At 35.3% G+C, this 26480-nt stretch overlaps 1 non-coding gene across 1 annotated transcript; it reads right to left on the bottom strand.

The window, feature by feature from the left end:
* Positions 1 to 14927: 14927 nt before the first annotated feature.
* TRNAF-GAA (transfer RNA phenylalanine (anticodon GAA)) lies at positions 14928 to 15000 on the bottom strand. The gene has a single exon. It is a non-coding gene; the product is annotated as a tRNA-Phe (tRNA).
* Between the last annotated feature and the right edge of the window lie 11480 nt (positions 15001 to 26480).

Raw genomic sequence — 26480 nt, 5'->3', positions numbered from 1 at the left:
TGCTCAAAAATCATCTATTAAAGGTATTCTAATCGGGCTGATTCCATGTTTGATTACGTGGTGCCTCTGGAATCAAAGATGTAAAGCAGGAATGGAAGGAGTTTATCAAAGTGTAGATCAAATGTGGAGAAGTGTTCGATTCAGGGTTAGTTTTATTGCTGAGAGCACCGATTCTTTTCAAAAATTTAAGAATTCGGACATTAAGATTTTAAATGAGTTTCAAATTAAGCATCAAGGAGTTTGCGACAGGTCTGGAAAAATTATTTCATGGGTTAAACCTCCAGTAGGGTGGATAAAAATTAATTGTGATGGGAGTTATAGGGGCAATCTGGGTACTTCAGGAGGTGGAGGATTTATTTGGGATTGCCATAGCATGGTAAAAGCGGCTTTTTCAAGTTATTTTGGCAATGGTATGAATAATAGTGCGGAATTAAAAGCAATCATGGAAGAAATTCGTTTGTGCAAACGTTTGCATTATTTTAATGTGATTATTGAAAGTGGCTCGCGAATTGCAGTTGATTGGTTTCAGAAAGGTAAATGTACTTTTTGGTATCTTTGGGAATTTTGGGAGGAGCTCGTGGTAAAGTTAGAAGGAGTGAACATTATGGTGATGCATCAATATAGGGAAGGCAATAGTGCAGCTGATTTTCTTGTTAAAGAAGGAGAAATGGGAAACAATGTAATCTACGAAGAACAACAACTTCTACCACGTTATCTAAAAGGTATCCTTCGGATGGATAGGTTGGGTCCCGTTTCCGTTCGTCATTAGTTCAACTCTAGAGTTTCAGTTGGTGAATTTTGATTTTTTTTTTATTGTGTTTATATTTTTATCTTCTTTGTTAGTTATGTTTAGTTTTGTTGTCCTAATTTGGTTGGTTGCTGGTGTTGGTTTTTGAGAGGGTTTTTCTGTACTCTCCCTTTTGTTTTATCTTATAACCACGATATTCCTCCACCAAAAGTGAGGGTATATTAATAAATAAATGGAGGTGCCGCCCTCTTAGTAAAAACAAAAAAAATAGAAAAAAAAGTACAGTGTTAGTGATAATAATTATTTGCATTATATTAGGGTAGAATAGTCTTTTCCATTTTATTCTTATAAACTATATAAGTTATCTTTATGGAATTTAGGAAGTCAAAATGACATTGCAGAGTCGTTGTCAAGGCAGCTACTATTACTTCGTAATCCAGGTTTCTAATCTCTAGAGTTGCATTGATAAATGATGCATGGACTCTTTTAGTGTATTTTCCTCTCCTTGAACAAGGCTCATAAGGTGGGCCAAAATCTTCGTTATTTTTTTTGGCTGCTAATGAAATACCCCACAAACTATTGTTCCATCTCAGAGAAAGACCCAATTGAGTTAAGCTTCAATGTCTGGCACGATGCTCTTGCATTCCCCTTCATATTTGCTACAAATGCTTCACACATAATAGCATCAAACTAGTGTACCTTGCAATTGCATCAACATGCTAAAGGTGTCGAGGTGGTCTAGGGGATCTAACAATCCATCATATCCTTCTATGTTGGATATCTTGAATTTAATGGGTAAAGAGATCTCCATTATTTCCTTGGTAAAGGGGGGGATACAAAGATCTAATTGAGATCTCCTCTACTAAGAGTTGGTTGCGAACTTCTTTTAACAGTTTTCTAGTTAATCAATTTTCTTGAGTTTTTTCTTCAAATTCCTAGGACCTTTGCTTGTTAATGCCACCAATGTTGGTTCCTTCTACTTTCTTTGTCGAATTTGAATTTTTCAAGTAGTTTTATGTGGTACCACCATTGCCGCAACATCCCAGAGTGTCAACCCTAGGAAATGGGCAGGATCAAAATTCTGAAATGCTTCAACCAAGTGGCAAAGTCGACATTATGTGATATGAATTATGGTGTAATATATAAACTGACAAATGGGTTATTTTTTAAAAACAATGGAGTCGCCACTAACCTATTTATTCTATGTGTAGTTAGAATCATTGGTCGCCTAGGTCCAAGGAAGCTAGCAGTCAATGGGCAGCATCACGAGGTTTGGATTCGGAAGTACGATTATGTAAAGAGGAGGTATTAACATCCCTTCACACCCATCTAGGGGATAGTACTTGATTAGCCTAACATTTCATTCAAAACCAATCAATCAAGATGTCAATTCTTTAGTTTATTCAATTTACGTGATCTTTAAATATTGGATGGTAATGTGAAAGGACAAAGACTATCCTCACCTTAGGACTCCTAAAGGCATGCTAAGAACACTACTGTTGGTCATCCCTTCAAGGATTATTCATTTAATGTTTATCCTTTGTTTTTATTTTTAAAAGGTGCTCATTATCTAACCTTTATGGCTAGGAAGGCTTGCATAAGACAAAGTCCTCTTACCTACCTTGAAGGCATGCAAAGACATAGCCTTCAGGATCAAAAGAGAATTCTTTTAGGTTTTCATTTAATGGCACAAAAACTAGGCAAGAAAATGAAACAATTAAACATATTCACTATTGCAATGTCTCGGAGACGAGCCCCGAATGGCGAGGAAATAATAATATTGAAAATTTGATGGAGTTGTCACTAACCTATTATTTACCTAGGTGTAATTAGAAAACCTAATTACTATTCATTTTATTGATCACTATACTAAACCTAGGCCAAAGAACCAATAGTCACGGTCTTTTTTTACCAGAATTGAGATCAAAGTTCTGTTATGCAAGGGGAAGGTATTCGCACCCCCTACATACCCATTCAAAAAACGTTAACTAATTAATTATGAATTATCTTCAAATTGAATTTGATAACCTTTAATTTACTCCTTTTAAAATAAAAAATAAATAAATGAAAAAAAAATTAACAGGAGCTTCAAAAAAACTCATTGTGATTTAGGAATGTCTAACAAGACCTCCAAATAAAGGGATCTTGTTAGATAAACCGCCCTTAGAACTAATATAGGTGAGGTCTAAAATACCTCATTGCCCTTTTCTAAATCATAGGGAAACATGCAGACAAAAATAGGGGAAAATATAAAATTACAAGGAAAATAATCTTTAAAAACATCCCTAGATTTTTTAAAATTTTTGCAAAAATTTTATGGAATTTTCAATATTTTTCTAAAATTTTTGGAATTTTTAAAGATTTTTCTCACTTTTTTTGCAGCTTGAATTAGCCCAAATATATTTTGTTTTTTTTTTATTTTTCTGACCTTCAATGTAGTGACCCTAAGAATTATGGTATTTCGTTGACAAGGAGAAAGTTCGTCGACGAATTGTATTCTAGACCTTATCGACGAGGTGACGTGGCCCGTCGACAATTGTTGACAAAGGTCAGTGTATAAATAAGTCTAAACTCCATTTATGGCTGAAATCTTATGCGCAAAACCTTCCTTCTCTCTCCTCTTCGGTTCTCCTTCCTTCTCTCTCAATTTCTAGGTCCGTCTGCCGCCGGATTGACAATCCGAAACCACCACGACACTTCTAGGGAAGTTCTCTACATTTCTGCTTGAGTGGATCGTCGGTGGGTCGAGTTCAGAATTCATCCCAAATTTACAGTAAGGCTTTTTACTCAATATTTGACTTCCTGATAGTTGTAGAAAGCGCAGTACGTGTAGAAATACTGAAGTTTAGTTCTTTGGAATATCATTTTCAGGGTGTTGAACGGGGAACCCTGTGAGTACAGGACTGTTTTCTTATGGGCTCTTCAGGAATCAGGTTAAGGGATAAACTAAACTAGATGTTTTATGAAAATATAAGTATAATTTATAATATTTGATTTCAAAGAAATAAATATATGTAAATATGTGTTATGTTGGAAAATACTGCTAAAACTGGTAAGATATTATGAATATATGTAAAACTCATTCTGTGTGGCATGAGTAGAATTAATGATGAATGACTGTTTTTCTGGAAATATGACAATGATATGAATTTTTAAAAATGAAAAAATCGGCCTACGGGCCGAGAATTTTATATATGTTTGTCGGCATACAGGTCAAGTTATGAATATGTTTTGCTAGCGCATGGGCCGAGCTATGGATATGTTTTTCCGGCGTACGCGCCAAGCTATGGATATGATTTACCGGCGTACAGGCCAAGCTATGGTAAAATATGAAATGTCGGCGTACAGGCCGATGATTTTAATAATGTATATATATATGCAAAATGATGTGATGATATTAACTTGGTAAATATAAGTATGAAATATTCATGTATCATAGTTTGATTATAGGTTATATGTTATCAGAACCTGGTTGGCTTGGTTTAGGCTAGCACTTGTACGGTACCGCTGCAATGTATTCATGATCATCATGATATTGTGTTAACGCTGCTGTACGGAGTAACGTGAGGACGGATAATCGATGTGGTTTTAAGAAGTGTGAGCGTCCTTAGTGTACGGACCAGGTCTAGCAGACCCATTGGACTTACAAACTGTACTTTTTGACTTGATAGTGGTCAGCCAACCATTATCAGGCCCCGCCTTTAGGCCACACAACTCAGTCATGGGGGGGTAATACATGACAACAATCAACTAACCTACCAAGGTTGTTTTCTTATTATCATTATTGTATGAGATGGATTATGCTCAAGGAAATCATGTATGTTCTGTTATGCTATGATTGTACATGTTTTTCCTAGAAATGATACATACAGTTTTACTGGTTATGTTTATGTATATGATATAAGTATATCACAGAAAAGCACATGTTGTCACATACTAATATTAGTTTATTTTCTTTTATGGAGAGGTGTCTCACCCCGAATTACATGAAATTTTCAGGAGTCCCTAATAGGAGAGCAGATAAAGCTCCGTTGAGATAGTTACGGCTTATTAGCCCACTCTGAAGGATACGTATTTTGTGATAAGGTCAGATGAATTTTGTGGGAAGTGACCCTAGGACTCTTTTAGGTGGTTTACATATGTAATTACAGTGGATATAGTAACTCTGGTATTGTGATGGATGGTATTGTATACAAAATTATGAGTTATTTATGATTTTATATTTCCTGCTGCTTAGGCTTCCATGTTGTATTTCTGTTGTATCCCTGGTACCCACGGGTTCAGGTTGATTATGACTTACTAGATTTGATATGTTGGTATTGTATTTTATTATTTAAAGAAAAAAATGTGGAAATTAAGCAGGTTGTTACATTCAAAATATTTTTCCTCATTTTTTTCCTAATTTGTCTTGATTTTTCTATATTTTTTCTTATTTTTTAGAATATTTTATTATTATTTCAATTAGAAAAATAATTTAAAATTAAATTAATAAAATAAATAAATAAATAAAACGGTTCAAGAAATAAACCAGTTTGGCCGACTGGATCAGGTTAACGGGTTCAAGAAGTGGGGGTCGCGTGTCAACACATAATAGTGACGCATGGTAGATTTTATTTTATTTTGTTTTTTTTAATTAATGCAGCAGGGTGAACATCAGCCTGCCACGTGGGAGTTTTTGAGTAACTCTAGACGGATAATAGGGATTGTTAACATGACAACAATTCAACCGTCTAGAGAAAATATAAATCTGACGATTGAAATTGTGACACGTGTCACCATACTGAAGGTGACACGTATCCCACTTTATTATTTTATATATATATTTTTTATTTTCTACCAGACGTCATCACACAAATCTTACCTCCTTTCTATTGATCCATTAATATTTTTTTTATTTTTTAGTTTTATATAAATTAATATCAAATTTAATATCGCAAACTCCTTTAGATTATGTCAATTGTCATATAAGATAATCTTAGATCTCCTCCAATGATCATTTACCTTGGACGGAAAATTTAAAAGTCAAAATACCATCAACAAAAAATAATCTACAAATCTTTTTGAATTAATTAATAATTGCCTTCTATGAATAGGCAATAGGGAAGAAGCAATCAATGAATTCCAAATACATCTATATACCCTCCACTTTGCAAGTCAAATGGGATACTTTATGTTGAATAATTGACTTTTGAACATGGACAAATCACATCTTCATGAAAAGAAGCCTCCATAATCATTTAAGAAAAAAAAAGAGCCCACCCCAATAATAATAATAATAATAATAATTATTATTATTATTATTATTATAATTATTATTATTATTATTATTATTATTATCTCAAACATTGATTATGAATTTAAAAGTTTATTGATTTTTTATTTGAGTTCGAGTCTATGAGTTATATGCTTTTGATTTTAATTAAAAGTTGATATGTGAGTGAAAAGAAATATAAGAGAAAGTATGAAATACAAATCTCTAATTTAGATTTATATGAATTTAAATATTAAAAAAAAAACCTTGCACAAAATATAATTTAATTTTTTTTAATCTTTTTACAAATTCAAATTCAAATTCTAAAATTTAAATTCTCATGTTACATCAGGGAGCATGGATTATTCGGACTTTGAATTCGAATTTGAGTGAATTTAGATAAATTTTAATATAATTTTATATTACATCTTATTCAAATTCAATATAAATCTAAATTCAAGACTTCTTTAAAAATAGAGTCAAAGTACTTTAGATTATTTTTCAGAACATGAATTTCGAGATTTGGATTTGAATAAATTAGGATAAAATTAATATAATTTTATATTATATCTTTTTTAAATCCATATAAATTCAAATTTAAGGCGTCTCTCAAATATAAAATTAATGAATTAGTCAAGTGTTTAAAAGATTAATTCAACATTATCTAATAATAATAATGACTTTGTTTTTTTTGCCCCTGCGCGCATGGCGCAGTGGAAAGGCATCAGCAAGTAAGAATGAGCATCAGGAGTTCAATTTTAGGTAAATACACTCACAGAACCAACGGTACCTATGAATGATGAAAGTTTACTCTGTGAGCTAGCGGAAACTATGAACGATGAAAGTTCGCTCTGTGAGTTAGTGGGAACCGTGGTGAAAATTCTCTGTGAGCCAATGTGAATTGTTGATGGTAATGGAGATGTGTCACTGGGGTCGAATTAGTCGAACATTTAACTGATGCACAGAAGTCGTGTCCGCATTCCGAACTTTACCCTGATCGGTGAGACCTGAGAATAGAGGACGCTGATCCGTAGATTTGATGTCGCACCAGGGGGTTCAAATGGCTCATTGGTGGCTGGAGTTCCTATATAATAATAATAATAATAATAATAATAATAATAATAATAATAATAATAATAATAATAATGACATTTTTGTGAGCTAGCGGAAACTGTGAACGATGAAAGTTCTCTCTGTGAGTTAGTGGGAACCGTGGTGAAAATTCTCTGTGAGCCAATGGGAATCGTTGATGGTAATGGAGATGTGTCACTGAGGTCGAATTAGTCGAACATTTAACTGATGCACAAAAGTCGTGTCCGCATTCTGAACTTTACCCTGATCGGTGAGATCTGAGAACAGAGGACGCTGATCCGTAGATTTGATGTCGCACTAGGGGGTTCGAATGGCTCATTGGTGGCTAGAGTTCCTATATAATAATAATAATAATAATAATAATAATAATAATAATGACATTTTTGTGAACCATTGAATGTGATGAAATTTTTTACCTTAACTTTCACTATCTCCCTTTTTTTTTTTTTCCCCCTTTTTCCAAGCAACCAAACATTCAAATGATTTTGTCCAGCACAAGGGACTTTAATCTTAATCATAAGTCCTAAAATTATTAAGAAAATGTAAGGCAAAGACAAAACCACGTGTCAGCAAAGGCAGCTGTACATGTCATTTTCCCAATCCACCATTACCCAACTTAGGGCAATTACCCAATTGATTCAGGACAGTTGCCCTTAATCCCAACTCAGGTTCCACATAACAATAGGGACGTCTGGTCAAATTGACCAATCACACATCTTATCAATTGGGTGCACTTGTTCTTAATGACAAGTGTTGTGTTAAAAAAAAAAAAAAAAAAAGGTAAAATAAAGAAAAAAAATTAGGTCATTTCCTATGACAATGCTAATTCTTCTTCTGTCTCTAATGAAATTATTTTAAATATATATAAATTTTTTTTTTTTAACTAAAGGAGGGTGGTACCTCCAAATTATTTATTAATATATCATTATTTTTGACAGAAGAATACTGTAGTTACAAGATAAGTATTAGGAGATTACAAATAAAAAAATTAAAGGTTTCTCAAAAATAATACCAACAATCAACCAAAATACGACTATAAATCTTTTATCACGTTTTCTAAAAGGTATCCTTTGAATGGATAGGTTGGATCTCACTTTCCTTCGTCATTAGTTCATCCTCTAAATTTTTGTTTGGTTGGTTTAGTTTTGTTTGAATTTGTAATCCTGTTTTGGTTAGTTGTTGGTATTATTTTTGGAAGACTTTTAATGTCTTTTTTATATGTAATCTTTCAATGCTTATCAAGTAACCACGGTATTCCTCCACTAAAAGTGATGGTATATCAATAAATAATTAGAAAAAAAAAATTAGAATGGTTACATTGAATTGGATGGCGATCAAACTAATCCTTAGAGAGGACTTGATTTTTTTTTCGACTGAGTGACACTAAATTTTCTTGGGCTTTTGGTAGACAGTCAATAATAATATCTTGAATTTTAAAAGATTTTATGTACTTACTCTAAAATTTGACGAAACAATGCAGAATCCTTTTAAATTTCAAAAATTCTATTATCTTCTCTTACCAGTTGGTTTTTAAAAAAACTTATACTCTCATTTTTATTTGTCTTTTTACTAAAAATTAAGGTAAGTTTGTTTATGTCAAATATAGAGAGAGGTATGTTAGATTTTTTATAATATTAGATTTTTTATAATATTAGTGAATTTCTCTTACATCTATAAAATATTTTTGGATTGGCATTTTGCATTTTGTCGATATTATTATTTGTTAGGAGCCGTAAGCTTCAAAACAAAATTTAAAAAAAAAAAAAACTCAAGAAGTTATATTTGTAAAGTAATTATGACTTCAAGTGCATGATGAGTATAAAATAATTAAAAATAATATATACTTTTTCACAGCTAATAATATTCTAGCCCCCAAAGGGAACAAATAATTCATAGAGTGCGGGCTTGTCCTATCTTTCAATTTGTAATTATTAAATTATATTAGATGATTATTTTAATTGAATAAAATTAATAAGTACTGATCTTTTATTATACTAATTAAAAATATAAAAATTAAAAAGGATTTCAATCAATAGTATAAAAACTAAGTTTTTGTTTCACTTGATATTAGTTGGATTTTAAAACCATAGTGGAAATAAAAATGTTTAGTGTCACGAGCTCTTGATGACAAAGGCCGATGTGGCAAGCTCTCACTGGGTACAATTATGCTATGCATCATGGGACCGTGATAACATGAGCCTACTTGGCAGGCGCTCACTGAGTATAACAGTACGTACCGGATACAATAGTGTAGGTCTTAGAGAGAACCTGTCACGCAAGCCCGTATTATCATTGTTGTGTCGGGCACCCCGCTTGTGCCAAACATCAATACTACAACTATTGCTATTGAATATATAAGAAATTAAAGTAATGCAAAAACTAATAATAAAGCAATAAAAAGAACAAGACAAGAAATTTACGAGGTTCGGTATAGAATTACCTTCGTCCTCGGGCGCCGATGATCAATCTACTACTTCTTGACAAAGAACAATTTTGAGGTGTGTTTTACAAATGAAGAGTTAAGCTCTTTATATAGCTTCAATCTCAAGTCTAAAAAATAATTTTCTCCAATGTGGGACAAATAATATAAAAAATTCAAAACAACCTTTTATACTAATGTGGAAGTATTCTACCAATGTGGAACAAAAACAACAAATCTCCACCTTGACGATAAATTCAACAAATTTTTCAGTCACCAACATTTTCTGGAGTTCCACATCATCTGCGCCTTCCAAAAATACTCAGATTTGCAGGATATTGATTAAGTCCAAACAATGTTTGAACTTGATTGTTGTCATAATCTTGGTCAACATATCTGCGGGATTTTCAGTTGTAGCAATCGTCTGAAGAAGTATCTTACCTCCATCAATAATATCCCGCATAAAATGAAACCGAACGTCAATGTGCTTCGTTCGTGCATGGTAGACTGGTTCTTTGCCAAGTGATAGCACTCTGGCTATCACAGAATACAACCATGTGCTTCTGAACAACTCCCAAATTTTCAAGTAAATCCTGCAACTAAATAACTTCCTTAACAGCCTCTGAAGCTGCCATGTACTCTGCTTCTGTTGTAGACAAAGCAATAGTAGACTGTAAGGTAGACCTTCAACTCACTGGACCATTAGCAAATGTAAAAATATATCCAGTAGTTGATCGACGTTTATCCAAATCACCTACAAAATCTGAATCCACATATCCAGCAACATGTTGATCAATAGTATTATTTTTCTCAAATACTATACCAATATCAATCGTATTCACAATATATCTCAAAATCCATTTCACAACTTGCCAATGTCCTTTATCCGGATCATGCATATACCTGCTCACCATACTAACAGCTTGTGAAATATCGGGTCTAGTACAAACCATTGCATACATCAGACTACCAACAGCACTTGCATAAGGAACCTGTGACATATACTTATGTTCCTCATCTGATTTAGGAGATAAAGCAGCACTAAGTTTGAAATGAGGAGCAAGAGGAGTGCTTATTGGTTTGACTGCTCAAACATACCAAAACTCTGTACTACCTTCTTTAAATACTTTTTTTGAGACAAACTAACTCTTCCTCTCAATCTGTCTCTACGAATCTCCATGCCAAGTATCTTCTTTACTTCACCAAGATCTTTCATCTCAAACTCTTGATTTAACTGACTTTTCAACTTGTTGATTTCTTCCCTATTCTTTGAAGCTATCAACATATCATCAACATACAAGAGTAAATATATAAAAGATCCATTTTTTAGTCTGCGAAAATAAACACAATGATCATGTTTATTTCTGATGTACTTCTGACCCATCATAAACTGATGAAATCGTTTGTACCACTGTCTTGGAGACTGTTTTAAACCATACAATGATTTACCCAATTTACATACCCAATTTTCTTTTCCAGCAACCTAAAATCTATCTGGCCGAGTCATATAGATTTCCTCTTCCAAATCACCATGTAAAAATGCAGTTTTTACATCGAGTTGAACTAGTTCAAGATCAAATTGTGCTACCAAAGTCAACAAAATTCTAATGGAAGAATGTTTAATAACTGGAGAAAATACCTCATTATAATCAATGCCTTCCTTCTGTGCATAGCCCTTAGCTACTAATCTAGCTTTGAAGCGAACATTATTTTGCATGTGGAAATCCTTCTTTCTTTACATAAACTCATTTACAACCAATTGCTTTCTTACCCTTGGGCAGCAGGACTAGCTCCCAAGTCTGATTCTGATGAAGAGACTGCATTTCTTCATCCATTTCTTTTTTCCACTTGTCTGATTCAAAGTTCCTCATTGCTTCTTTGAAAGTGTAAGGAACATTATCATCCACAACTAGAAGTGCATAGGCCACCATATCAATATACCGAGTAGGTTTTTGAATTTCTCATCTTGGCATTTGAGAAACAATTGATTCTTGTTGCTGTGAAGATTCTGGAATTGAAATCTCCTCTTCTTGTACACTATTCCCCACCGTAACTGGAGAGTTACCTTGTGTAGTCTCATTTTTCACTGGGTTTCCCAAAATTGTCTCAGCCTCCACCTGTTGTTGAGTACCACTGGTCTTCTCTTCAACTCATGACTTCTTGCGTATTGTTTTCTTCATCATCGCAAGTTCATCAAAAGTTACATCTCTACTTAAAATCATTTTTTTCGTCTCTAGACACCAAAGACTTCCTTTGACTCCTGCACTTATCCCCAAAAATATAGCTTTCTTCGCTCTTGGATCTAACTTAGATTCTTTAACATGATAATAAGCCATAATACCAAATACATGTAAAGAATCATAATCACTAGCAGGCTTTCCAGACCATACCTCATAGGGTGTTTTTCCCCCTATTGCAGATGATGATAGACGATTGATGAGATGACACGCATATCTAACAGCCTCAGGCCAAAACCTTTTGTCGAACTCAGCATTAGACAACATACATTGAACTTTCTCTTGCAAAGTCCGATTCATACGCTTCGCCACCCCATTCTGTTGTGGTGTATTTCGAACTGTGAAGTGTCGAGCAATACCTTCATCCTGACATACCTTCATAAACGGGTCACTCATGTATTCACCACCATTATCTGATCTGAGCCGTTTAATCTTTTTGCCAGTTTGAGTTTCAACTAATTTTTTCCACTTAAGGAAAATATCTCACACTTCATTTTTATGCTTCATAGAATACACCCAAACTCTTCTAGAAAAATCATTAACAAAAGTGACAAAATAATGCATACCACCCAACGAAACCGTTTTTGTGGGGGCCCATACATCTGTATGGATGTAGTCTAAAATACCTTCAGTCTGGTGGATTGTTGTGCCAAATTTCACTCTAGTTTGTTTTCCCAGAATGCAATGCTCACAAAATTCAAGTTTGCACACCTTTGCACCTTTTAACAAACCTCGCTTAGCTAATTGTTGTAAAGATTTTTCTCCTGCATGTGCTAACTGCATATGCCATAACTTGGTTGTATCTGAACCTGCATCTTTCTCAGAAACAACAGCTGTTGAGCCAATAACTATACTACCTTGTAAATAATACAAGTTATTTTTCCTTATTTCTTTCATTACCACCAGCGCACCTGATTTAATCTTTAAGGTTCCATCTTTTAAAGTGATAGTGAACCCTTTAGATTCTAAGGCACCCAATGAAATCAGATTCTTCTTTAGGCTTGGAACATACCTAACATCAGTCAAGGTCTTAATAGTTCCATCTTGACATTTCAACTGTATTGATCCTATTCCAGTTATTTTACAAGTATTATCATTTCTCATAAAAACAACACCACCATCTAATTCTTCAAAATTAGAAAATCATTCCCTATTGGGACACATGTGATAGGAACAATCAGAATCCAAAATCCACTCACCAAAATAATGTGACGAAAATATTCCAACAAGAGAAAAATCTAACTCACTTCCATTATCATTGGCTATATTGGCATTAGAACGTGCTTTGCCCTTATTCTTCTACTGTAATTTAGGGCAATCTTTCTTCCAATGCCCTCTCTCACGACAAAAGGCGCATTCATCTTTAGCAAGTCTCCCACGAGATTTACTCCTCCCATGAGATTTACTCTTCCTTCCAGGCATACGACTCTGAGAACGTCCTCTTATTGTTAGTGCTTCTGCTGTTTCCTTATGGACCCTCTAATCCTTTTTCTGCATTCAGTACTAATCAATGCAGTACAAACAGCATCATAAATAACTCTATCTTTCCTATACAATAAAGTGGTGGTCAAATGTTCATACTCATCAGGGAGAGAATTCAGTAACAATATGGTTTTATCCTCATCTTTCACCTTTTCATCCAAATTTAACAAATCGGCCAAAATTTAATTGAAAGTATTTATATGGTCATTAATCGAAATACCTGGTTGATATTGGAAGCGAAACAATTTCTTTTTCAAATAGAGCCGATTTTCCAGACTCTTGGTCATAAATGTATCTTCCAATGTTTTCCACAATTTCTTTGCAGATGTCTCCCACATAACACAATATTTCTGATTTTTGGCGAGACATAGACGAATCGTACCACATGCCTGATAATTGATCTTTTCCTAATCTCTATCACCCATATCTACCGATTTATCATCCAAAGCAATATCTAGTTCTTGTTGATACAAGATGTCCATCACCTCACATTGCCACATACCAAAATTATTGGTACCATCAAATTTCTCCATCTCAAACCGAGCATTAGCTATCGTCTTCGATGATGATGTCGAAGCTAAAGGGGTTGGAGTTCGTGTGGACAAAGTTTTTTCTACTGCTGCACTAGTTTTTGTCATCTTCTATATATTCAATAGCAACCAACAAAGCAAAAGGCCTAGGATGAATAGTACGTACCAACTGTGTCTACTATGTTTTATCGTATGAAATTTACTTTGACCAGGCCGACCTCTAGGGAGCGACTGAGCCGCAATGGTCTCTGAGCACTCGCTTAGACAAGGTCTTTCTTAGGCATCAAACATGGAATCAAGGATTCTAACAGAGGAACACCTTCGTATCAACACTATTCAACCTAGCTCTTATACCAATTGTTGTGCCGGGCACCCCACTTGTATCAAATACCAATACTACAACTATTGCTATTGAATATATAAGAAATTAAAGCAATGTAGAAACTAATAATAATGCAATAAAAAGAACAAGATAAGAAATTTACGAGGTTCGGTATAGAATTACCTACGTTCTCGGGAGCTGATGATCAATCCACTACTTCTTGATAAAATACAACTTTGAGGTGTGTTTTACAAATGAAGAGTTGAGCTTTTTATATAGCTTCAATCTCAAGTCTAAAAAACACTTTTCTCCAATGTGGGACAAATAATATAAAAAATTCAAAACAACCTTTTATACTAATGTGGAAGTATTCTACCAATGTGGGACAAAAACAACAATCACACCCCGTGATACATAGCATAAATCTAATGGAAAGGAATAACTTTTGTTAGCAGATCAGTTGGGGCACTTTTAAAAATTGACATATTTTCCATCTCATTGTTGTCTCTGATGAAAGCACCAAACATCAAAATGAGTTTCTAATGGAAATTGTATGACTAACTAACTAAATGTAATAATTGCAGTTTAACCTACTTAATTTTTTTTTAATTGATGAATGCTTGAATTGGTCTGGCCGACCTTGAACACATTTTCTCCATAGAGATTTCAAAATGAGATTGGTTTTTCCGGAGCAGCCAAACAGGAAGGGAGGGAAGAACACAATTTTCATCAAAGACCCAATATGCAGCTTTGGGAGTTCGTGAGTTTCGAAAAAAAATAAATAAATAAAAGAACGAGGGCATATTCAAAATTCAGATAATCTGTGGGTCGAAAAAAGGGTGAAGATGCGGTGAGCGTGGATCGAACACGCGACCTTCAGATCTTCAGACTGACGCTCTCCCAACTGAGCTATCCCCGCCGCATGGAAAACTGGATCCTTATAATTTTATAAAGTTTTATTTAATCATACTTGCGAAACCAATGGAGCGTTGAAGGCCCGGAACCAATTTGCCTCCTGGCTCTCCTCCAACGTCCGGACGTGAGGATATATGTAATATAACTGGCTGCTGAACACCCTGCCCGGAGAAAAAGAGAGAGTAGCCTACATTCCGCTCTTAATTATTAACTATATTTGAACAAATATTTATTTTTAGTAGTATTTGATGTGAAGAGAAAATAAGATAAAAAATAAGTTTTCTTCTCATTTTCTTTTCTTATCTTTTACCTCACCAAAATTCATGATCCAAACAAACCCATGGAACTTGAAAAATATTAAGGGAAAGGAAAATATCAAAGAATACACATTTTTATGTTTGGTTATCAAGGAAATAACAACAACAATAATAAAAATAAGCCTTTAGTTACACGAGGTGAGGTCGGTTATGGTAACATCGGATGAGTCCATACGTGTGCTTGATACTAGGGGTGAGCAAACGGTCAGTTCGGCCAAATTTGGTTAATTAACCGAAATTTTCTATTAAAAAATACTGTTAACCGAACCGAACGAACCATTGGGTCAAATCGAACCAAACCCAACCAAATTTTTTTTCGGGTAATTCAGTTAACTGAATTTAACCGAAAGGCAGGTTCATGTATCCATTAGGTTTTATCATGGCTAATGTTTTTTCCTTCTCTATACTTCCATTGCTTGAAGATCTGACAATGAGAGAGAAGAAAAACAGAAGGAAGAGAACCAAAATCAATGGCACGAGCAGATTGAAGCGCAGAGTCATCTCCTTTTTCTAAACTCAGAGAGAGAGAGAGAGAGATGGGGCACGAGGGGCTAGCGCCAGAGTACAGACCCTTCGTCTACATAATGTGCTTCCGGTTCAGCCGCGGAGCTGTGTACTTGATTACCAGCTCAAATTCTTCTTCCGAGTTGGTGGGTTCTTTCAGTGATCATTCGATCGTTCGACGATGGCACCTGTGAGTCTGTGACCGTCCATACGGGCACTGTTTGGTTGCCGGAGCAGCCAAGTACCCGAAGAAGGTGATCTGCAGACTGCAAGGACTCCGCCAAGAAGACCGCGAAGAAGTCCCGCGTGAAGGCCTTCATCAAGCTAGTGAACTACAACCACGTTATGCCCACGCGGTACACCCTTGGCGTCGATCTCAAGGACATCGTCACGCTCGAAACCCTTTAGTCCCGCGACAAGAAGGTCACCGCCACCAAAGAAACAAAGGCCAAGCTCGAGGAGAGATTCAAGACCGGTAAAAACAAGTGGTTCTTCACCAAGCTCTAGTTTTGAGTATCCTTACTAAATCGGTTAACCGAATTAATATTTTCTATTCACCGAATCGAAACCCGATTCACCGAAATGTTGGAAGGCATAACCGAACCAACCGAATTGGTTTTTTTAACAGAACCGAACAGACCAATTTCGGTCGGTTAATTCGGTTAATGCGGGTTTCCTCAAATTATGCTCACCCCTACTTGATACATATGGGTGAGCACCAATTTGACCCAAAAGTTTAAGCTCATTGAGTCTTGAGTCCAATCATGTATATAAGCACTCATCATCCACTCACTTTTTCCAATGTGGGACAAACTAGTGAATGGAATTCTCAACAATCTCCCCCTTATTTGTGAGTTCCAACTGCTCCCTTGAGCAGAAGCTCCCCCACTTGTGAGCGACCAATACTACAACTAATGTTATTGAATATATAAAAACTAAAATAATGCTGAAACTAATAATAAAAGACAGCAATAAAGAACAACACAAGAATTTAACAAGGTTCGGTACAAAATTATTTACTTCCTCAGGTCCCGACGATCAATCCACTACTTCTAGACAAATTACAACTTTAAGGTGTGCTTACAAATGGTGAGGGGAGCTCTTTATATAGTTTCAACCTCAAGTTCAGAGAACATTTTCCACCAATATGGGACAAATAAAAAACTTCAAAAAACCTTCCCACCAATGTGGGACAAACAAAAACCAACAAATCTCCACCTTGATGATAAATTCAACAAATTTTTCAGCCACCAAAATTCTCTGAAGTTTCACATTATCGGTGCCTTCAAAAAATATTCAAACTTGCAAGATATTAATCAAGTCCAAACAATGTTTGAACTTGATTGTTGTCACAATTGGTCAACATATATGTGGGATTTTCAGCTGTAGCAATCTTCTGAAGGAGTATTTTGTCATCATCAATTATATCTCGTATAAAGTGAAACTGAACGTTGATGTGCTTCGTTCATGCATGGTATACTTGGTTCTTTGTCAAATGAATAACACTCTGGCTATCACAGAACACAACAATGTGCTTCTAAACAACTCCAAATTTTCAAGTAAACACTGCAACTAAATAGCTTCCTTAACAGTCTTTGAAGCTGCCATGTACTCTACTTCTGTTGTAAACAAAGCAATGGTAGACTGTAAGGTAAACCTCCAACTCATTGGACTATTAGCAAATGTAAGAATATATCAAGTAGTTGATCGACGTTTATCTAGATCACCTGCAAAATCAGAATCCACATATCCAACAGCACGTTGATCAATAGTATTATTTTTCTCAAATACTATACCAACATCAATAGTACTCATAATGTATTGTAAAATCCATTTCACAGCTTGCCAATGTCCTTTACTCAGATCATGCATATACCTGCTCGTCATACTAATAGCTTGTGAAATATCAGGTTTTGTACAAACAGTTGCATACATTAGACTACCAACTGCACTTACATAAGGAACTTATGACATATACTTACGTTCCTCATCTGAATTTGGAGATAAAATGCACTAAGTTTGAAGTGAGGAGCAAGTGGAGTGCTAATTGGTTTTGATTGCTTAGACATGCCAAAACTTTGTACTACCTTCTTCAAATACTATTTTTGAGACAAACTAACTCTTCCTTTCATTTTGTCTCTACATATTCTCCATGTCAAGTATCATCTTTGCTTCACCAAGATCTTTCATCTCAAACTCTTGATTGCAAATGAGTTTATGTAAAGAAAGAAGGATTTCCAAATGCAAATAATGTTTGCTTTTAAGCTAGATTGGTAGCTAAGGGCTACGCATATAAGGAAAGTATTGATTATAATGAGGCATTTTTTCTAGTTGTTAAACATTCTTCCATTCGAATTTTTTTTGGCTTTGGTAACATAATTTGATTTTGAACTAGTTCAACTTGATGTAAAAACTTCATTTTTACAAGATGATTTGGAATAGGAAATCTATATGACTCAACCAAATGGATTAAGGTTACTGAAAAAGAAAATTGGGTATGCAAATTGGAAAAATTGTTGTATGTTTTAAAACAGTATCCAAGACAGTGGTACAAACGATTTCATCAATTTGTGATTGGTCATAAGTACATTAGAAATAAACATGATCATTGTGTTTATTTTCATAGACTACAAAATGGATATTTTATATATTTACTCTTGTATGTTGATGATATGTTGATAGTTTAAAAAAAATAGGGAAAGTTCCCTTCGGCTCCTTCTCCTTCTCTCTTCGATTTCGGGCCGGATTTCCACCGGTTCGAGGATATGAAGCCACCACGATGCTCCTGGAAAAGTTCTCTGCAAGTTTGCCAAAGCGAATCGTCGATGAGGCTGAGTTGGAAACCATCCCAAATCTAGGGTAAGACTTTCTACTCAGTATTTGGTTATTTGGCAGTTATAGAAAGTGTTGTATGCGTAGAAATACTGAACTTTAGTTCTGGGAAATGTTGTTTTCAGGGTGTTGAGTAGGGAACCCTGCAGATGTGAGACAAATTTTCTTAGAAGCTTTTCAAGAATCAGGTAAGGGGATAAACTAAGCTAGTATTTTATGAAAATATGTATATTGTTATAGCATTTGATTTCAGGAAAATGAATATATTTATATATGATTTATATTTGGGAAAATACTGTTGGAAATGATGGTATGTTGAATATGCGAAAAATCTGTTAGTGTAACATGAGTAATAAAATTGTTATGAAATACTATTTTCTGGGAATGTGTGAATGGTACAGATTTTTATAATGTAAAACCGGTGTATGGGCCGAGATTTTTATATGTTTTGCTGGCGTACGGGCCGTGCTATATGTATGATTTGCTAGTGTACAGGTTGAGTTATGGATATATTTTGCGGACATACGGTCTGTGCTATGGATGTGATTTGCTAGCGTATGGGCTGTGCTATGATATGATTTTCCGGCCTACGGGCCGAGCTATGGATGTGATTTGCCAGCATACCGGCTGTGCTATGATTTGCCCGCATATGGGCCGAGCTATGGTAAAATGTGAACTATCGGCATACGGGTCGATGATTTTTATGATATACGTATCTATATATATATATATATATATATATATATATATATATATATATATATATATATATGCAAAATGATATGATTGATCTGATAATTAATGATATGAGATATCCATGTATCACGGTTTCAGTATATGTTATATGATATCAGAACCTAGTTGGCTTGGTCCAGGCTAGCACTTGCACGATACCATTGCTATGTGTCCATGGTCATCATGATCATGATATCTCTGTTAACGCCGCTATACGAAGTGGTGTGAGATTGGATGGTCAATGTGGTTTTAAGAAGTGTGTGAGCGCCCCTGGTGTACGGACCAGGTTTGGTAGACCCATTAGACTTACAGACTGTACTTTTGACTTGGCAGTGGTCGGCGAACCATTGTCAGGTCCCGCCTTCGGGCCACACAACCTAGTCATGTCGGGGTAATACATGACAACAGCCAGCTAACCTACCAGGAATATTTTTGTATTAGTATATTTTATGAGATGAAATATGATTATGAAAATGCAGTATGTTCTGTCATGTTATGATGATATATATATATGTTTTCCTAGATATTACATAACAGTTGTTAAATATGTTTCTACATGATATATGTATAACACGGAATACTCGTGTTGCCACACACTAGTATTAGTTTATTTCCCTTTTAGAAGCCCTTGATTGGAGAGTGGGTAAAGCCCCGCTGATCTAGTACGGTTGGTCTACCCTTCCAGAAGGGTAAGTGTTTTGACATCATATGATATGAATACTATGATAAAGGCAACAACAGGGTATCGACATGCAGTCCTTATGGGCCAAGAGATAAACTTGTTGGAGAAGCTAGCAGAATTGTTGTTGAAGCATGCAGTAGCTGTGACGACCTGCTTAATTTTCACATTTTTTTTAAAATATAATAAAATCAATATCACAAATCTCAGCAGATCATAATCCACCTGGACTCGTGGGTACCAGGGATACATCATAACACATAACGGAAGCCTATGCAGCAGGAAACATAAATCACAAACACCTCATTATACCATACATCACAATACCAGAGTTACTACAATCACTGTATATATATGTACACAATACACAACCCAAAAGATATCTAGGTCCATCCCACAAAATATATAATCTACCGGCTCTGATTATAGTAAATGGAACACCATAATTGCGGAGCAAATCCTTTCCCATTTTCTTGTACTTGAGAACACTAAACAGGTTCATTGTGCTCCATGTGAGTTCATTGGACTGATGAAACAAGAACAATTCTCCTCACTGATGGAGGCACTGCAGAGACAAGGTTTCACGGCTTAACGAACCGATGATTTTTCTTTGGAACTTTAAACGCTTTTGGAGAAGCCATTACACCCAAAAAGAGAACTTAGTGGCAGGAATCATCTTCATTATCAGTCCAAATCCTTGGTGAGGATTTGAGGAAAATTCTGTGGGTTTTGATGAATTTTTCAAGAGTACGAGGAGATAATCTGGCCGCGGGTTTGGACGATTTGAACTTAACAGTCATTCCTCTTCTTACAATATGGCAGGAAGGACCAGCAGAGGAAGGTTTATGTTGCAGCTCTATATATATATCTGCATGTATTTACAGAGGAGAATCTAGATCAGGGTGGTGGCGTGGTCCCATGAGAGCTGGCCGTGAACAGTGTTCACGACTGTGTGGAGGGTGGTGGCGCCGGAAAGGAGAGGGTAGATATGGAGATGCAACTAGGAGAAGGAGACGGAGGATGCTCTGGTCGTGAGAAAGCTCGGGCAAACAGCTGGGAAGTGTGGGTTCTGTGTGTGTGTGTTATAGTGGGTAGGAAACTCCCAGTAGCAGGGGCTAATGTTCCTTTTTGAGACTTTAATAAACTTGTTATGTAGAAAGAGTAATTCATTTTGAAGTTCTTTGTAAGAGGACATACTTTCACACGAATTACTACAAGATTCATTACACGAATCTTCAAAGAGGGAATAATAAGAGTTTACCTCTTTGTTATGCGCCATGAAGCACATGTTTGCTATTTCTCGATCACTTGGTTCACTTTCCAATTCACTGGAACTAGTGTCATCCCAAGTTGCCTTCATTGTAGGCTTCTTCTTCTTCTTGTCCTTCTTGAGTTGTAGGCATTCCAGTTTGATGTGCCCGACCTTTTTACAATGATAGCAAGTGAGAGGATCATTTTTATTTTTGTACTCCTTTTTATTGCTTTCTCCTTTTTTAGCTTTTGATCCATTAAATTTTCTAGTGAATTTTTTGTTTCTTCTTAAGAATTTTCCAAGCCTTTTAGTTATTAGAGCTAAGTCATCATCTTCTAATTCACTAGATTCATTATCTTCCTCACTTAAATATTCTTTCAAAGCTTTTAGAGCTATAGACTTCTTATTTTTGTTTTCCGTGCTTCTTTATTTCAACATCATTTCATAGGCTAGAAGAGATCCTATGAGTTCATCTAAAGAAGTTGTTTTAAGATTTCTTCCTTCTGTAATGACTATGGCGTTTGGTTCCCAAATAGATGGGAGTGCTCTTAGAATTTTACGGATCATCTAATGGGTGGAATAAGTTTTTCCTAAGGCACTAAGTGAATTTATGATATGAGTGAACCTAGTGTACATGCTTGTTATACTCTCATCGGAGTTCATTCTAAAGGCTTCATATTCACTGGTTAACATATCGATTCTACTTTCCCTAACATCTACTATGCCTTCATAGGTTACTTATAATTTATCCCAAATCTCTTTGGCAATTTTAAATGTCATTACTCTGTTGAACTCATTTGCATCAAGTGCATAGTATAAAGCGTTTATTGCACTTGAGTTAATTTGCAACATTTTATAATCTGAGTCATTTAGTTCTTTATCTTCTTTAGGTACTTCTTTTCCATCAACTAGCTTAGTGGGGATTAAATTTCCATTTGTTACAACGTTTCATGCCTTTCAGTCCATAGTTTGAAGGTAGATTCTCATTCGTTGCTTCCAGAAGGTATAATTTAATCCACAAAAAATAGGTGGCCTAGTTGAGGATTGACCCTCACCAAAGGGAGCTACTCCTATTTGTGTCATTTAGATCTTTATATAGCTACTTATTAGATTTTTCTATAACTGGGCTCTGATACCAATTGAAAGTAGGATAGCTTCCCAAGAGAGGGGTGAATTGGGAATTCAAAAACTTTTTTTTTAATTCCTTTTAAGAATACTGAACTTCTTTTATTATTTAACCAATTCTTTTACTTGTTTGTTTAATTTGTCAAACACACAATAACTTGGTTTCTTTTATACAATCAACAACACAAGCACTTAAACAACTAAATCACCAAACAACCTTTCAATCAACCACATTATCCAAACTAATCAAACACAATTTGAAAGCAAACAACCAAACCAAAATTAAGATATGCAGTAGTAAGAAATTAGGACGGTTGTTTGTTTATGTATGGCTTATAAATATGAATCAAGCCCTATAGTCGAATGATATGCTTGTTAAAATAAATTTGCTTCTTTTATATAATTTACAACCACACATCCACACTCTTTCCAAAATTCAGAATTCTAGTAAACTATTAGTTAATTTTCTTTGGGTGTTTTAACCAAGTAACGTACTCCCGTATGGTTTCCGTAAAATATGGTTTAACCAACGTACTCCCTTTCAGTTTCCGCAATCCAAATCAAAATTAAACTTTAAGTTTGTTTGATTTCCAAATATACGTAGTGTATATGATTTTAAATTTAAACCATCCACGCAATATAAATATGCTGAAAATAAAGAGTAAGGGAAAGAGAGAGTGAGACACAGGTTTTTACGAATTCGACTTCAACACAACCTACGTCCTCACCTTTGGAAAAACCACCAAAGGATTCACTAAACATGTTCCTTTACCGGGCGGAACAATACCTTTACACACTCCTTCAGAAGGCTAGAGCAGCACCTCTCTAAGCGATAATCCCTCGCCTAGCCAATGATCCAGAAAACCTGGAATTCTTCACAATCTACAAGAATATAATATAAATTCTGGGTACCAAAAATACTCTCAAAATTTAGAGTAGGTTGTACAAATCGAGATGTAAATTGTACTTCAAAAAACCAAAGCAAATTAGAATATATGAAACTCTAAAGTTTTTAGAAGTCACCAATGGTTCGTTTAAAAGAGAAATGGAATTGTAACTCGGAACCGAGCTTTGATATTTTCAATCTACCAAAATTGTAGAATTCCTCTCGAGCAAAAGATATGAGCAAAGAAGAATTTCAGGAGAATTTCAGCACAAGATCAATTTCAAATTTTATCTGATTTATCTCTTTTCTTATGTTTTCTCTATCATATTTTTTTCATTACCCAAAGAGGTATTTATAGGCTTTTTCAAAGAATAATGTCCTCATTAAATTAGATAGCATTAAATTATTGAAATAATTTTGAAATTCAAAATTTTTCAAAAAATAATTTTCTCATTTAATTAGGTAGCAATAAATTATTGAATTAATTTTGAAATTTAAAATTTTTCCAAAGAACAATATCCTCATTTAATTAAATTATTGAATTAATTTTGAAATTCAAAATTTTTCCAAGGAACAATTTTCTCATTTAATTAGGTAGCATTAAATTATTGAATTAATTTTAAAATTCAAAATTTTTCCAAAGAACAATTTTCTCATTCAATTAAACTATTGAACTAATTTTGAAATTCAAAATTTTTCCAAAGAACAATTTCCTTATTTAATTAAATTGTTGAATTAAACTCTTATTTGCTTAATTAATCTTGGAATATTAACTTTTTTAACCTTGAAAAATGTGTTCCAAGACTTAAACTAAAGTCTCTAAGTCTCTTTGCCTAATGAGCTTCAAAATGAAAAAAAAAAAAACATATTTTAAGCTCTTTTAACAAGGTGTTTCTTAGTTTCTTTTAACTTATGAGAGCTTCACATATCTAACTAGCATTTGGCTTTAAAATACTTACAACAATTATTCTAATTATGGTCTTCTTAAAATTTTCAGCCTCCTTCAGCCTTTTGAAGTTCACTTTTGACTCTGAGTTTACTTGCCCTTAAACTTTTCATTTGTCATTCATTGCCTTCAACATTCTGAGGAGCTTTCACCAGATTAACATTAAGCTTCAACGTATCAACCTTGAGAGTTTTTTTACCTAAAACACATCACTTAATATCATATGTTAAAACATCTTTCATTTTGTTATCATCAAAACATGATTGAAAAGCCTAATTAGGTCAACAATCTTCATAGGAGAAAAGTTACCTATCAAGGTGGAAGGGAGTTGCCAGAGATGGTGGAGATGAAACTGGAGATGAAACGGTTAGGCAACCATGGTTGAGACTTCAAGTAGAAGGTTTGTTATCGAAGGTAAATAGAAGGTAAATAGAGAAATCAAACTTTGCACATCATCATTGTGCTCATGACTGCTTTGTTCACATGCATCACATTAAAGATCAATGCGCACGATTTGTAGCACCCAGTAGGCGCCATAGAACTAAGGAAATCACCACCAGGAGAATGCTGTTTGAACAGAGCCCCAACACTTCTCGAGTTCCAGAACTTGTGCCCAAGACTCACAGCTTCCCACTAGGCTTCCGAGAAGTTCGTCTCTACGAAGAGGAACTGAAAAGAGAGAAGGGGACGTGGGGAAGTGAAGAGAAAGAGAGATGTTCTGGTGTTTTTTATCCTTTTTTGTTTCCTCCACTGGTTTTGTACGTACGGTGTAGTCGTGGGGAGGTGGTCGGAATCTGGGCGAGGTTGGAGAATGAGAAAGAGTGAGAGCAGTGTTTTGCTGGTGGTTATGGCGGCTGGGAGCTTGGCACAGTTACTGTGAAGCGTGGGGTTTGAGACGGTGAGGATGGTGGAGAGACGAGAGAGCTAGGAGACTTGGGAAAAAGCTGTCAAGCTTGCTGTATGGCCGGAGCTACTCGTTGTTGTCGCCGACCGTGAGAGTAGTGGACGAGGGTGGCGAGCTCACGGCTGGTCTGCGTGGGGGAGTGAGTTGAACGAGAGTGAGATGCCGAGGGGATGGCTAGTGAGGTTCGTGGGGGAATGGAGGTAGAGGAGATGAAGATGGGAGTCTGGGGAGCGCCAGAGAAAAGAAAAAAAGTTCAGACCTCCTTTTCAGCTTTGTGTGAAAAATGAGATCAGATGGGGACCCCCCGTTTCTCCTTCTGTGCGACCCTCTCTTTATAGAGGGTTCATTGGCACGAGAATCACTCTTTGCAATTGGTTATAACTGAAATTAGCTTTCCCGACTTTTCTGTTCCTTTATTCCCGCGATTTGGAGGTTTGGGTACAAGGGAATACGAGGCAGTATTATATGCCCATGCCATTTTATTTTTATTATTATTATTATTATTATTATTATTTTCTCATTTCTTGAATTTTTCTTTCAAATGACACAGGAGCCTCTAGAATATGCTGCGAGCGTGCTGTTGAGGACTTTGAACTAATTTTCTTTTCTATTTCAATTGTCTTTCCTGTATCTTTCCTTCCCCTTTTTTTATTTTTTTATTTTTTTATTTTTCATCTTTTATGTATTTCTCTTCTTCTTTTTTTCAATTGTTTCAGAGACACTTGATTTATGAACACCGGGGGACTCAAACCCGAATAATTAAAATATTGGGACTCGGTTACAATTCATCGAGATTCAATTAAGATTCGCCGGGGTTCAATTAAAATGCCAAAACACAATTAAAATTTTCCGGGACTCGATTAAAATGCACTAAGGCTCGATAAAAATTTCCTAGGACTTCAAAATTCAACGGGAATTAGTTAGAATTCCAAGGCTCAATTAAAATCCACCAGGACTCAAAAATTCACCGGGATTCAAGAATTCACCGGGATACAATCAGATCCTCCCATTCGTGATTCAATTCAATTTTTAAAACGCCGGGTGTCCTCAAGGTAGTCTGGTTAAAATTGGGGTATCAACATCAGGAAAAACCGTCGACGGTTTTCTTGCAGGTTCAAACTACAGAGAGCAGTACACTTGGGATTTGGGTTTGGCACAGGCCAAACCATCGACGGTTTCAGGGAAACCGCCAACGTTTTCATGCGGGACAACAATTCTATAAATAGAGGTGAGCTCGTTTTTTTTAGAAAAATAGATTTCCTCTCTCTCTAAAGAACTAGGGTTTCGAATTTTTGGCTCTCTCC

This window comes from Malania oleifera, chromosome 5, assembly GCF_029873635.1.
Source record: "Malania oleifera isolate guangnan ecotype guangnan chromosome 5, ASM2987363v1, whole genome shotgun sequence".
Classification (NCBI taxonomy): domain Eukaryota; kingdom Viridiplantae; phylum Streptophyta; class Magnoliopsida; order Santalales; family Ximeniaceae; genus Malania; species Malania oleifera.
The sequence above is the reverse complement of the archived record's forward strand: the minus strand, read 5'-3'. Positions and strand labels throughout refer to the sequence as shown.